The sequence below is a fragment of the Nycticebus coucang genome, chromosome 3, assembly GCF_027406575.1.
Source record: "Nycticebus coucang isolate mNycCou1 chromosome 3, mNycCou1.pri, whole genome shotgun sequence".
Lineage (NCBI taxonomy): Eukaryota > Metazoa > Chordata > Mammalia > Primates > Lorisidae > Nycticebus > Nycticebus coucang.
In genome coordinates, this window is record NC_069782.1 from 91,230,907 (window position 1) to 91,243,724 (window position 12,818).

Sequence of the window (12,818 nt, forward strand, 5' to 3'; positions counted from 1 at the left end):
AAAAAATATACTACGTCAAGGAAAAAAAGAACACAAGATGTCAGACTAGGGAAATTAGAATATTTTCCCTAAAATTCCCCCTACAAAGGCAAGACAGTGAACGCATCCTCCACTGCCACGCGCGGCTGCCCCCAGTCACCTCGCGGAGCTGCACCCTTCATTCTGCATTTCCCACCTGCTCTTGCCAACCCCTGACACATCACATTCTTTGCATCTGTAAGTGCTGGCACCAGAACACACTAAATTGCCTTTGACGACATTTAACTGATCTAGTATTTTTTTATGATTCTTTCTTGTTGTACCATTTTTCACTTTTGACTTTACAATTCTCTGCTGACTTTAAATAAAGCTTTACCAGACTACCCAAGGTGGTTTTTAATAGAGATTTAGGGGCTAGGTTGTGCTGTGGTTTGGATTCAGATTCTACTCGGGCAACAAGGGGAAATTAACGAGGTGGTTTCATCTCCAGTGCCCATTTAGACCCAGAATGGACAGAGGGTTTATCTTCTTCCACGTCTTGCAACCATGACACTACACAGTGATATTCAAGAAATACAAAATTGTATAGCAATAGCTCCCACACCACAAAACCACTACACGGTGTCCCTGCAACTCCAGATGACTGGGGATAATAGGAAGACAACAATGGAATTACTTTCTGAGTGACAGGGAGGATTTTGACCACATTCTGTTCTATTCCCAAGACAGTGCTTGTTCTTTTTAAGATGAGGATCTCAAAGGCCCCTATGCTGACTGTGTCAACCCCTTTGCGTGCTCCTCCTTCCTCTGAGATACCAGCGAGTCCCCACTGCCTCTACCCAGATGAAACACCGGAAGCCAGCTGACCAAGTCAGGCAAAAAGTCAGTCCCCAAAATGAGTATTTCTGTTAAAAAGAAAACTTGTGTTAATTATTTCTTAAAACTATAAAATTGCTGACTTGGCGCCTGTAGCTCGGCAGCTAGGACTCTAGCCACATACACTGGAGCTAGCAGGTTTGAACCCAGCCCAGCCTGCCAAACAATGACAATTACAACCAAAAAATACCCGGTCACTGTGGCAGGTGCCTGTAGCCTAGCCCAAGAGTTTGAGGTTGTTGTGATCTGTGACACCACAGCACTCTACTGAGGGCGACATACTGAGACTCTGTCTCAAAAACAAACAAACAAAAAAATACTATAAAATTGATAATGCAATGATATTTTGGGGGTTATCTTATTTTTCATAATCACGCAAGGCTTTTTTCATTACAAAGGGATGAATACAACATATAAAATATTGAGAACAATAGTTCTTAAAATATCTGTACACCTATTACCTAGCTTAGAAATAAACAAATCCCTCTGGCGTGTTCCGGTCAGATGAGATTTTGTTTGCCTCCATTTACCTGCATTATGAGTTTTTCATTCCCACAGTTGTCTTCATAGTTTTGCCACAAATGCAAGGCCCTTTCAAAAATAGTGTTTTATTTTGTGTTCTCAAACTTTTCTGTAAATGATATCACATCGTTCGGCGAGTTTCTTTTTCTGCTGCTTCTATAGATTTATCTATATTGAGTGTTATTCTACTTTATTTAATAAATCATTGGATTATTTCTAGTTGTTCTTTTTTTGCCTGTTTTGTGTTTTGTTTTGTTTTGCTATTATAAACTATGCTATGAATATAGCTCATATTGAACTGAGCACGTACAATAGCTTTCCCTGGGCGAGAGATGTAGGAGCAGAATTTCCGGACGTTAGCACTGACACATATTCAAGTTCACTGGAAATTACCAATTGTTTTCCAACATAGATATATTAATTCACATTTCCAGAAAAACATCTTTTACATTTTTCTTGATCTATAACCTTGCCAGCACTTGGTATCACCAGCTTTCTAAATTTTGTTTAACCAGTGAGTATAAAATGTTTTTTCATAGACAATCATCAAGTGACTTTTGGACCGTTTGAAATGAAATTATTCAAAATAATCATAAAATAAAGTATTTATATAGAGTGTGTATGATTCCATGTCTGGGGGCAGCGCCTGTGGCTCAGTGAGTAGGCGCCGGCCCCATATGCCGAGGGTGGCGGGTTCAAACCCAGCCCCAGCCAAACTGCAACAAAAAAATAGCCGGGCGTTGTGGCGGGCGCCTGTAGTCCCAGCTACTCGGGAGGCTAAGGCAAGAGAATCGCGTAAGCCCAAGAGTTAGAGGTTGCTGTGAGCCGTGTGACGCCACGGCACTCTACCCGAGGGTGGTACAGTGAGACTCTGTCTCTACAAAAAAAAAAAAAAAAAAAAAAAAAACAATGATTCCATGTCTGCTTGCACATTCAGTAGAGGTGGCTAGCTATGGACCAAATCTGGCCCCCTACCTGTTTGTCTCAATAAAGTTTTACAGGAACACAGTTACGCCCATCAACTTAACATATCACCCATGAATGCTTTTCCCGTATGATAGAGTTGAGTAGAGTTGAGTTGAGCAAGGACAGATTGGCCTCCAACGCAAAAATGTTTGCTATGTGGCTCTTTGCAGTACATCTGCTGACCTATGACCTGACCTAAAGCATTTCCATGTGTGGACATAAGTATTCCACACTTAGCATGTCTCTTCAAATCTGTTCCTCCCAAATGCCACTCCTCATGAAAAGGCCCCACCTTCCACAAAGGTACTCAAATCCTTGGGAGTCATCTCATGTTCTTCCCTCCTAGTCACCATTTCCAACCAATTTGTGGATGCTAGCCAAGCATTTACCTTCTCAACACACCCTCGTGATGTCCCCCTCTCTACACCCACTGCCACTCCTTCGCTCAAGCCTCACATTAACTTAGGCAATGTTCCACCTAATGACCAACCCCATTTGTCCCAAACCTTCCATACAAATGGTGTTTCACAGCACTTGTAACAGTTTGTTGCATATATTTGAGTGTCTGTCTAATAGCTCCTTCTAAACTGTTAAGTTCCCTGAGGCAAGGACCTTCACCATCTATGCACACAATACTGTGCCTTACCTAGAAAACACTTAATAATTTAGCTTCATGAAGCCTCAATTCAGCCCCTCAGAAAACATTGAGGGTCTAGCATGGCAAGACATTTGTGGTTGCAATTAATCAGTAGGGTTTGGAAATAGCTGCCATGCTCCCAAATCTCATGCCCAAACACCTTGCCAATATCATTGAATGCAGTAGTCTTTAAATCTCTTGTGCACAGAAATCACTAGAAGAGCTCATTTAAAATAGCGGATGTCAGGGTGTCACCATAGGCCCATTGAATCAGCATCCCTGGAAATAAGTGCTTGAGCATTTTTTGCTATACTGATATTCCCTAAGAGATTCTGTGTGAAGCTTTGAGAAACACATGCCTAATGATGACAGCTTCCTGAATACAGCTCTACCCCCTCTGCCACTTTGGCCCTCATGATAGGTGACACTGCACAAGGATCCTCAAACCCTTTGTACCAGAGCTGTGGGGTATCAGAGCTTACCTAAGCTTCTCACCCTCCTCCAGTGGCCCAAGAGCAGCCTGATTTGATGGGATGATTGCACTTTTCTTAGAGCTGCACTGTGATTTTAATCTCTGTTTTTCATTGAATCAGTTGCATCCCTGGTTAATGATGGGGTCCATCACCTATACCAGGGGTCCTCAAACTACGACCTGTGGGCCACATGTGGTGGTGAGATTGTATTTGTTCCCGTTTGGGTTTTTTACTTCAAAATAAGATATCTGCAGTGTGCATAGGAATTTGTTCATAGTTTTTTGTTTTTTTTTAAACTATAGTCCGGCCCTCCAACGGTCTGAGGGACAGTGAACTGGCCCCCTGTTTAAAAAGTTTGAGGACCCCTGCTACTGATTGGCATATCTAAACTCAAAAATCTCCTGCAACATCCTAGCACCACTACCTTGCGTGTGCCATACCTCCTGGTACTTGCCCGGGGGAAGAGGCACACAAACATTTGTACAATGCATATATTATTAGAATGCTTGCTTCAATTTTTACTGTCTTCTGCATTTCCAACTTATTACAGATCATTTAATATGTAAAAAAAAAAAACGTTAATAGAAGGGTTAGACCAATGACAATACCAATAAGATGCTGCTAGTATTTATTGGAGATTTTTCTTATTAGACTTAATTTTTTCCTAAATTGCATGTCACCCATTATCATTATGCTTGGTGGATAATATAACAAAACAAAATTACCAGTCCATTTTACTCAAGGAGAACATCTCAGGTTTCTTAGGTTTTATAACACCAAGCAAGTATAGTGCGAATTTAAGAAATTTTTCCAGCACTACGTTTGGTGATTTTTAGGGGTCTATTTTCCCCAGAGGCATGTAAGTACTAAAATTGCATTGGATTGTGTTTTGCTCTCAGCGGGTGAGAAAGTGCATAGTCAATGGATTATTTGCCATTCTTTATTTCCATTTTATGTAGTCACACAGAGGTATCTCTCAGGTGGTTGTTGAAGTTTACTAGACACTCAGGAGCCATCTTGCGCTTTCTCTAAATGGCATTTATAATCTGTAACCAAAGGGGTCGTCTGAGAAGCCAATGGTGTACTGCCCCTAAATTCTGCTCGCGTTAATTCAAGCTACAGAGAAAAGACCTTTCACTATGAGATTCCAGTGCTGGGGAAAACTGCATCATGGATCTGAACAATCTTTTTAGAACTACAAATAGAGGTACAAGGGCTTACGGAAAGGGACTGATAAAGACAGAATGTTTACAATCAGTATTTAGTGGATAAGGCCTTCAGAATGTACAGATCAACTAATAAAGGGGCTGCACAAAAATCACCACAGTGATTTTGCTAGACCTTTATTTATCTGTTATAAAAGCACTAAATTCTGCCCATTAATGCAATATTGCTCTGCTTTCTTCCAACTGGATATCTCCAATTAACCATTATTTCTATGCATCTGATAATTGATGCTCATAACAGAATTCCTAAAACACTGAAAAAGCCAGAAATGCTTTCTTGAATTATCCAGAAACAGACTGAAATGTATTCAGTGTAATTACATTGTTAAGTATATTTTACTGGGGGCATGGACAGAGGAAAGAACATAGGCTCCAGTGTTAAAGAGCCCTGGTTTTGAATGTCACAGAGGACACTTATTAGTGCTGGGACCTTGGGTAAACTACTTAATATCTTTCTAAGCTTCAATTTCCTCCTATATAAAATGGGGATAAGATCCACCTTTACAAGGTGTTTCCAGGATTAAATGAAATCACGAGCATGTGTAAGATACCAGCACAGTACCTGGCTCTAAAGAATTCACTCACAATAGCAGCTACCAATGTTACCAATGCCAGGGTCTTCCTTCCCATTCTCAGTAAATCATAAGCCATGTGATACATACATGTACCTCTACATTTTTCTCCGTATTTCTTTCTTTACCAGAATATTTGATTCCAGTGCCTCCACAGTGATAGAATACAAGCAATCCTTCCTTCTGTTGCAGCCTCCCAAGTAGCTAGGACTATAGGGGCATGTCACCACGCCCAGCTAAATTTGTTTTTTATATTTTGAGTGACAGGGTCTCACTATGTTGCCCAGGCTGGTCCTGAATTCCTAGCTTGAAGCAATCCTCCTGCTTCAGCCTCCCAAAGTGCTGGGATTGCAGGTGTGAGACACTGCTCACAGCCTCCAAATGCTTTTTAAGTTCACTCTTCATCTTTGACTTGCTTAAATGGTTTTATTTCCCTGTGTAAAAGTTTTTGTTTTTTTAAGTAAAGTTAGAAGTATTTATAATAAAGTCAAATTTGTCAAGTTTTGTTTTTATATCAGGGTTTCTGAATTCTGAGTTCTCTTATGTTTTCTTGTAGCACTTTTATGATTTCTTTTACTTTTCCATTTAAAATTTCAATCCATTTGCAATCTATTCTGCTATAAGGTATGACTATAAGTCCAATTTTCCCCCAAATACCTATCCATTCTAAGATCATCCATTCTTCCCTAATATTTAAGATATCACTTTATCATATACTAAATTCCTACATGTATTTGAGTCTAGTTCTGGACTTCCTATTTTATTCCATTAGTTTGGTGGCCCCTGTGACAACACCAGATTGTTTTCATCATTGAAGCTTTATAATGTATTTAACATTCAGTAAAGCTAATTCTACCTCATTATTTTTCAGAATGATCCCAGTTATTATTTTTGCTTATTTTCCTTGTGAATTTTAGATTGAGTTTTTCTAGTTTAAAAAGAAAAAAAGTCTTTAATTGTTACATGATTTCATAATGAATTTATAAATTAAAAGAGGTAAATAACATACTTATGATCTTGAGTTTTCTTATGAAAGAATATAGCACGCCTGTTCACATTGTCAAATATTCTTCTGTGTAGCATTCTAGAGTATTTAAAGTTTTTTTCATTAAGATATTGTATATTTTTGTTAATATATGATTATAATATTTACAATTTATTGTCTTTTATGCTGATTTTGTAAAGGGGGTCTGTCATTCAAATGCTTTCTAATGGGCTTTGTTTTAATCTAAAAAGGCTAGTGATTTTTGTATATTCACTTTGTAACTTACTTCCTCACTGAATTACTTTGCTAATTTTTCAGTTGGTTTTCTGGAGCTCCCTAATGTCAAATCACATCATCTATAAACATAATTTTACCACATACTTTCCATTTTCTTGCCTGCAATTTTGTTCTCCTGTCTAATTGCATTGGTTAGTATTTCTAGCAAAACATTAAATAATAGTCATGGTAACATATTATCTTATCCTTTCTTCCATGGGAATACTTCTAAGTTCAATGTTTGCTTTTGGACTGAGATAGATGTATTTTATCATATTGAGGAAGTATACATCTGCTTTTGTATACTACTTATCAAGAATGGTTTTTGAATTTTTAGTCAAAGCTTTTTTTTCATATCATGGAATTATAGTTTTCATCCATATATTTATTTAAAAAATTAAATAAATGGATATCCTAATATTGAAATTTCATTGTATACTTGGACAAATCTTACTTGTTCATAATGTTTTACTCTATTGTTTATGCTGATGGACTCTTTTCATAATTACATTTATAATTTTTGCACCTATATTTATAATTGAAACATGTATGTAATTATTTTTGCTGTAATACTTATTAGTTTTATTGAAAACTTATTAGTTTTTCCATAAAGGTCTTATGTACTTCATGAAAGGAATTTGGACTACTTCCATATCTATGCTCTGGAACAGTTTAAATAACATGTATATCATTTCACATGGTATGAAAGAGCCAATGTGTACACTTCTTTCCAATTCCACATTAAGTGATATCACAAAGGTAGCTTGAAATCAGTCATGATGACAGTATTTATACAACAGAAACTGGCAATCATTATAATCATTACAGATCAGGTCTTTCTCCCCTGCCCCTCCCCCACCTGCCAAGACCCAATTGTCAAACATTTAACAGAATATATTCATCTATTTTTCTAGTGTTTGGTAAAATTTTCCTATAAAACCACTTGGACTTGGTACTTTTGGGGATGAAGTGATAGGTCCTTGAGAACTTTATTTTCCCTGTGGAAATCAATCTGTTTCAATTTTCTATCTCTTCTGGAGTCAATTTTGGGAAGTTACATTTTCCTCGAAAAATATCTACTTAATCTAGATTTTCAGATATTCATACAAGATTAGACAACATTGAATTCTTATAATTTTCTCTTGTTTCTGTGGCTTTCTTTTTTCTTTTAGTATATTTGCTCTTCTTGTCTTTTTTCTTCGGGAAAGTAATTTAGCTTTTAGATTTAAAAATTCCTTGTTTCCATTTTTCTTTGTTATGTAGCTGATCTTTTCATTTGTTATTAGTCAGATGCTTAATATATCTTTCACATTATTTTGCTTCTTTTATTAAATGAATATACTTAAATATTTTCATTTTCCTGCAATAATTAGCTTAGATTCATTTATAGGTTCTAATTGGTTTCACTGTTACTCTACAGTTTGGACTTGTACATTACCTTTGACTCAAGATTTTAAAGTACCAGGAAATTCTGGATGGAAGGGTTTCCTGCAATCTGATTTTGTTATTTCTGACTATTATTACATTGTGACATGAGAGTTTTTCTACTACCTCTACTTACTAAAATTTTGTTTTGTGACCTAGTATATTACTGGTCAGAGTCAAAAATGATCAGAGAGATATTTCTGGTCCCTTATGCTGTTCCAGAACTTTTCCACTCTCCATGATAAAGCAGAGTCTATTTTCCTTCCCTCAAACTTGGGCAGGACCTTTGTGACTACTGTGATGAACAGAATGTGGCTAATGTAATGCTGTATGACTTCAGAGACATAGGTCATAAAAGATGACATTACTTCTGCCTGGATCTTCCTCTCTCTTGGGACTTTTGCCCTTGTAACTTCACTACTATGCTATGAAGAAGCCTAAACTAGGCTACAAAGAAAACCACGTGGAGAGGCAGTGGGGTCCCCAGCAAATAGCCACCATCAACCACCAAACACATGAGTATATGACTGTTAAGATAATTCTAGCACCCAGATTTCAAGATTTCTATGAGCCTCCGGACATTATAGAGATAAGTCATTCCTATTGCTAGGGTAGAGATTTTAATACACATTAATCACATCTGCCATGATAATTTTGCTGTTTAGATTTTTATGTTCTTATTTTTCCCCCATTTCTTTCAGTAAATGAAACAGGTGAAGTAGAGTTTCCTATGACTAACATGTTTTTCTATTTCTCTTTTCATGATCTGTGATTTCTCCAGCATGAGTACTGGCACTTTGTTACATGTGTATTCATAACTGCTGTATCTAATATGAATTTCACCCTTCAGCATTACAAAGTACCCTTCTTTTTTTTTTTTTTTTTTTTGGCCAGGGCTAGGTTTGAACCTGCCACCTCTGGCATATGGGACCGGCGCCCTACTCCTTGAGCCACAGGCGCCGCCCACAAAGTACCCTTCTTTATCTTACTGTTCTCCTGCTTGAATTCTACCTTGTAATATGCTGTAAAGAATGTAACCTCTTTCTTTTTGTTCACATTCATCTATCCTATTATTATTTATTTCTGCTTCTTTTGTATAACATAGAGAATTGGGTTTTGCCTTATAAGCCAACCTGAAAAATCTTTTGAAGAAATGAATTAAGCACATTTACACTCGCTCTATTACAGAAGTGATGGGTCTTACTTCTGTCATGTCATAAGAGCCAAACTAAGTAGCTGTGACAGTTATCTTCTGGCCTAGTCCTGCAGAGAAAAAGTTTGCTGACCTCTGATCTAAATTATAACATTAACCACAAATAATGTGATATTTACCCTAACTTTATGGTTCTGTTATTTTTGTGGGTGCTCTGAACATCTTATTGCATTGGCTAGCACCACCAGGGGTATGTGGAATAGTCTTTCCCAGCTTGTTCTGAGATTTAAATGGGAATATTTGTTATGAGTCTTTCTTTTATATACAGGTTGCTATAGGTTTCTGGAGATACTCTTTTTTTTTTTATTAAATCATAGCTGTGTACAATAATGCAATCTTGATGTACAATGTGCTGGTTTTATATACAGCTTGAAATATTTTCATCAAACTGGTTAACATAGCCTTCATGGCATTTTCTTAATTATTGTGTTCAGACTTTTATATTTCTTTATCAAGTTAGGGAAGCTCCCACTATTCCCTGTTTGTTAAGAGATTTTAGAAGAAATGGTTATTAAGTCACGGGTCTCTCTCTCTCTCTGCATCTAGTAACATTATCATCAAATGTGATCTTTTTCTTTTTAATGTGCCAAGATGAAAAATTTACTGATAAATTCCATAGTAAACTATCCTTTCAATATCAAGATAAATCTGACAGGCTAGACTGAGGTACCGTATGGTAAAGTGCACGATAGCTCCGGTGAGTCTGACCACTCTGCGAGCAGTTTCTGTGAATGCTACCAAGTCCAAGGAGAAAGAGAGGTTGCTGGCTTGGGAAGACTGAGTGTATGCTGGTTCTTGGGCACCTTGTGCCCCCACCAGTTTGCTCATCTCTAGGGGTGTTCTGTAGTGTAGGTTTTTTTCCGTATTATAAAACCTTTTGATTGCCCTGAAATGGTTTCTACAGTCACCTTTGGAAATAAATGGCCATGAATTTGTATCCTTAGCATTCTGAATTTCAGTTTCAGGTGTTCCTGTTGTTGAAGATCCCCTAATGAGAAGGAACCTTCACCTCAGGACTTAACTGTTACAATGTTTTCTTCATTTACCGTCATTCAACTCTAAATTATGTTTCATAAAGGAAAAGAAGTATAAAAACAATAAATTGGATCTCCTATTTAGCAAAAAAAATCCATCAGCAAATCTAGTTGCAAAGAGAGAGTTGTCTAAAATGTGGAGAAAATTCCAACACTTGCTTTTGTGCTAGATTCAACTTTTTCCCTGCCCTTCAACAATGATAACTGTCACTAACATCAAAACATTCACTACAGATTCAGTGTCAATTTTTCTTTTTAGTTGAAACTATATACATATATAAGCATACACATATGTATGTGTGTACATATGTGTGTGTATGTATGTATGTATGTATATCTATCCTTCTATTTTAAAAGATAAATTCCTTTTCTAACTGAATTATACCTAAACTCTGGGCCATTTGAGTAAAATCTAACCCTGGTCAAATTTCCCTTCATTTTACAATAAAGAGCTTAAAAAAAAACAAAACAAAAAAGATTTATCTGGGAACAAAATACTGAGATCAATCCTATTTGGTCATGAGGCACTATCTTTATACATTACACATCTTATTGCTAATTTCTTATGGAGGATTCTTATATTCACATTTGGAAAAAAATTCACCTACACATTCATTTTCATGTGTTTTCTCACCTTATTTAAGTTAGTTATGGAATCTTAGTAAGTTAAGATGAGCAATTTCTCATCTTTTTTGTTTTTTGAAATAAAAGGATGGAATATTTCACCTCTTTGAGGGGTATATGGCTATTTTTCAGTTTCTATCATGGTTTTATTTTTCCCTATTTAGACGAATATTTTTTTCTTGAGACAATATTGCTAACTTAAAATAGCCTGCTGTACTTAGATTTTTACGAAAATGATTGGTACAAATTTCCATAGTGTTTTAAGATCTCCTTATTCCTAGTGTTATACGATCATCTGTGTTTATTTTATTTTTTTTACTTATATCACCAAGGTCATCTTTTTTTTAAGTATCTGTTGATATGATTGTAAAATATATTGCTCTTTGTTAGTATTTTATTAACACATTTCATATGCCGTTGGGTTGTTTTTAATAAGGATATAGAAGAATGTATTTAATTTTATTTTCTATCCCCTTTTTCATAGTTTATATTTTTAGTGGGAAAAATCTTTTACTTAATGTTTTTGGCTATGGGCCACAGTTTTTAAGATACTACAGTTTTATCACTTCCATTTACTTTTAAAGAATAATGTATATTATTTTCTGGTACTTTATTTGTTACATGTGTTACTCTACTGTTTTTGCTGGATACTTTTTATAAATCTATTTAGAATGTTTGCACCTATATTGATAATGTCTTAGGTTCAATATATAATTGAAATGTCTTATTTTCAAATTACAATTTTTCAACTTATTTATAAGTTGAAATTTATATATATATATAATTTATAAGTTGAAAAATTCAATAAACAAATTGAATTTAAAAGACAGAAGCAAAATTCATATGGCCAATATAACATCATAAGCCCAAAGATTTATTTTTAATTCCATAATGCTTTCTCTTTCCTCTTTTAGTTGGAATACACAGAAAGGAGGTATTCCTTTTTAAACCTAATTTCTAATTTTACTTAGTTCTAATCAGTTTGTTTTAAACTGGACATCATGTACTTTTCTTTATGACACCAGTTTATGGGTAGATTTTGTGACTTTCTTTTTTAAAATAATGTCATTCTGTCTTTTATTTAACAAAACGTGTATGTTGTGAGATTTCGGTTCATGTAGGTGTCATTTTCTATAGGAGATATGCTAAAGTCTTCATCTGATTGTGATTTTTACCATTTTTTTCTTGTATTTGTAGAAGTTCCAGTATTATGAATTTCAAAGCCATGTTGCTGGATGCATTAAGATTCACAATTACTATACCTCCCAATTATATCTCCTTAGTTATACTAAATATCCCTCTGTGTCAGTTAAGTCATCATTCTGAGACTTAATTTGTGTGATATAAACAGTTATCCCTAGGTTTTGCTTTTAGCAGATATCTAGTATTTTTCCCCAATTCCTGTATTTTCAAGCATCCTATGCCATTTTATTATATATTACCTCTTTAAAAAGCATTTTGCTTCACATTTCCTTTTGTACTAAATCTACGAATGTTCCTTTAATTGAGCCTATCCCATTTATTATAACTTTGACATTTGTTCCAACTCTTGCCATCTGATTTTACTGATCACTCATACTTACTGGTCTGGTTTAGCAATAGCTCAGTTGCTTGATGCCTGAACTAAGGATGGGGACAAGTATGCAGACCCAGTAAGGAAGCCTAAATTATTGCCTGCTATAAAACCCCCAGGAGTTTTCCCTCTGCTTAGAAAACTCCCAAAGCTGGTTCTATCTATCTATGAAATAGGGTCCAACTATGTTGCTCGGTCTGGAGTACAGTGGCTAATCACAGATTCAGTCATAGTGCATGACACCCTTGAACTTCCAGCCTTAAGTCTTCCTCCTGCCTCAGCCTACCACATAGCTAGGACTACAGGTACATGTCATCCCATCTGCATTTTAAATTGTTGCATTTATTCTGGACTGTGATTAATCTCTTCAGTCCTACCCTTCTGTCCATCTTGCAGAAAATCTACATGGTTTCTGATCAACAATAGTACCTCTTCTT

General features: G+C 36.0%; 1 protein-coding gene across 1 annotated transcript in view; it reads right to left on the reverse strand.

Moving 5' to 3' along the window:
- LRMDA (leucine rich melanocyte differentiation associated) overlaps window positions 1-12,818 on the reverse strand; it is a 777,564-nt gene that overhangs the window by 199,099 nt on the left and 565,647 nt on the right. The gene's annotated exons all lie outside the window — the stretch shown is intronic.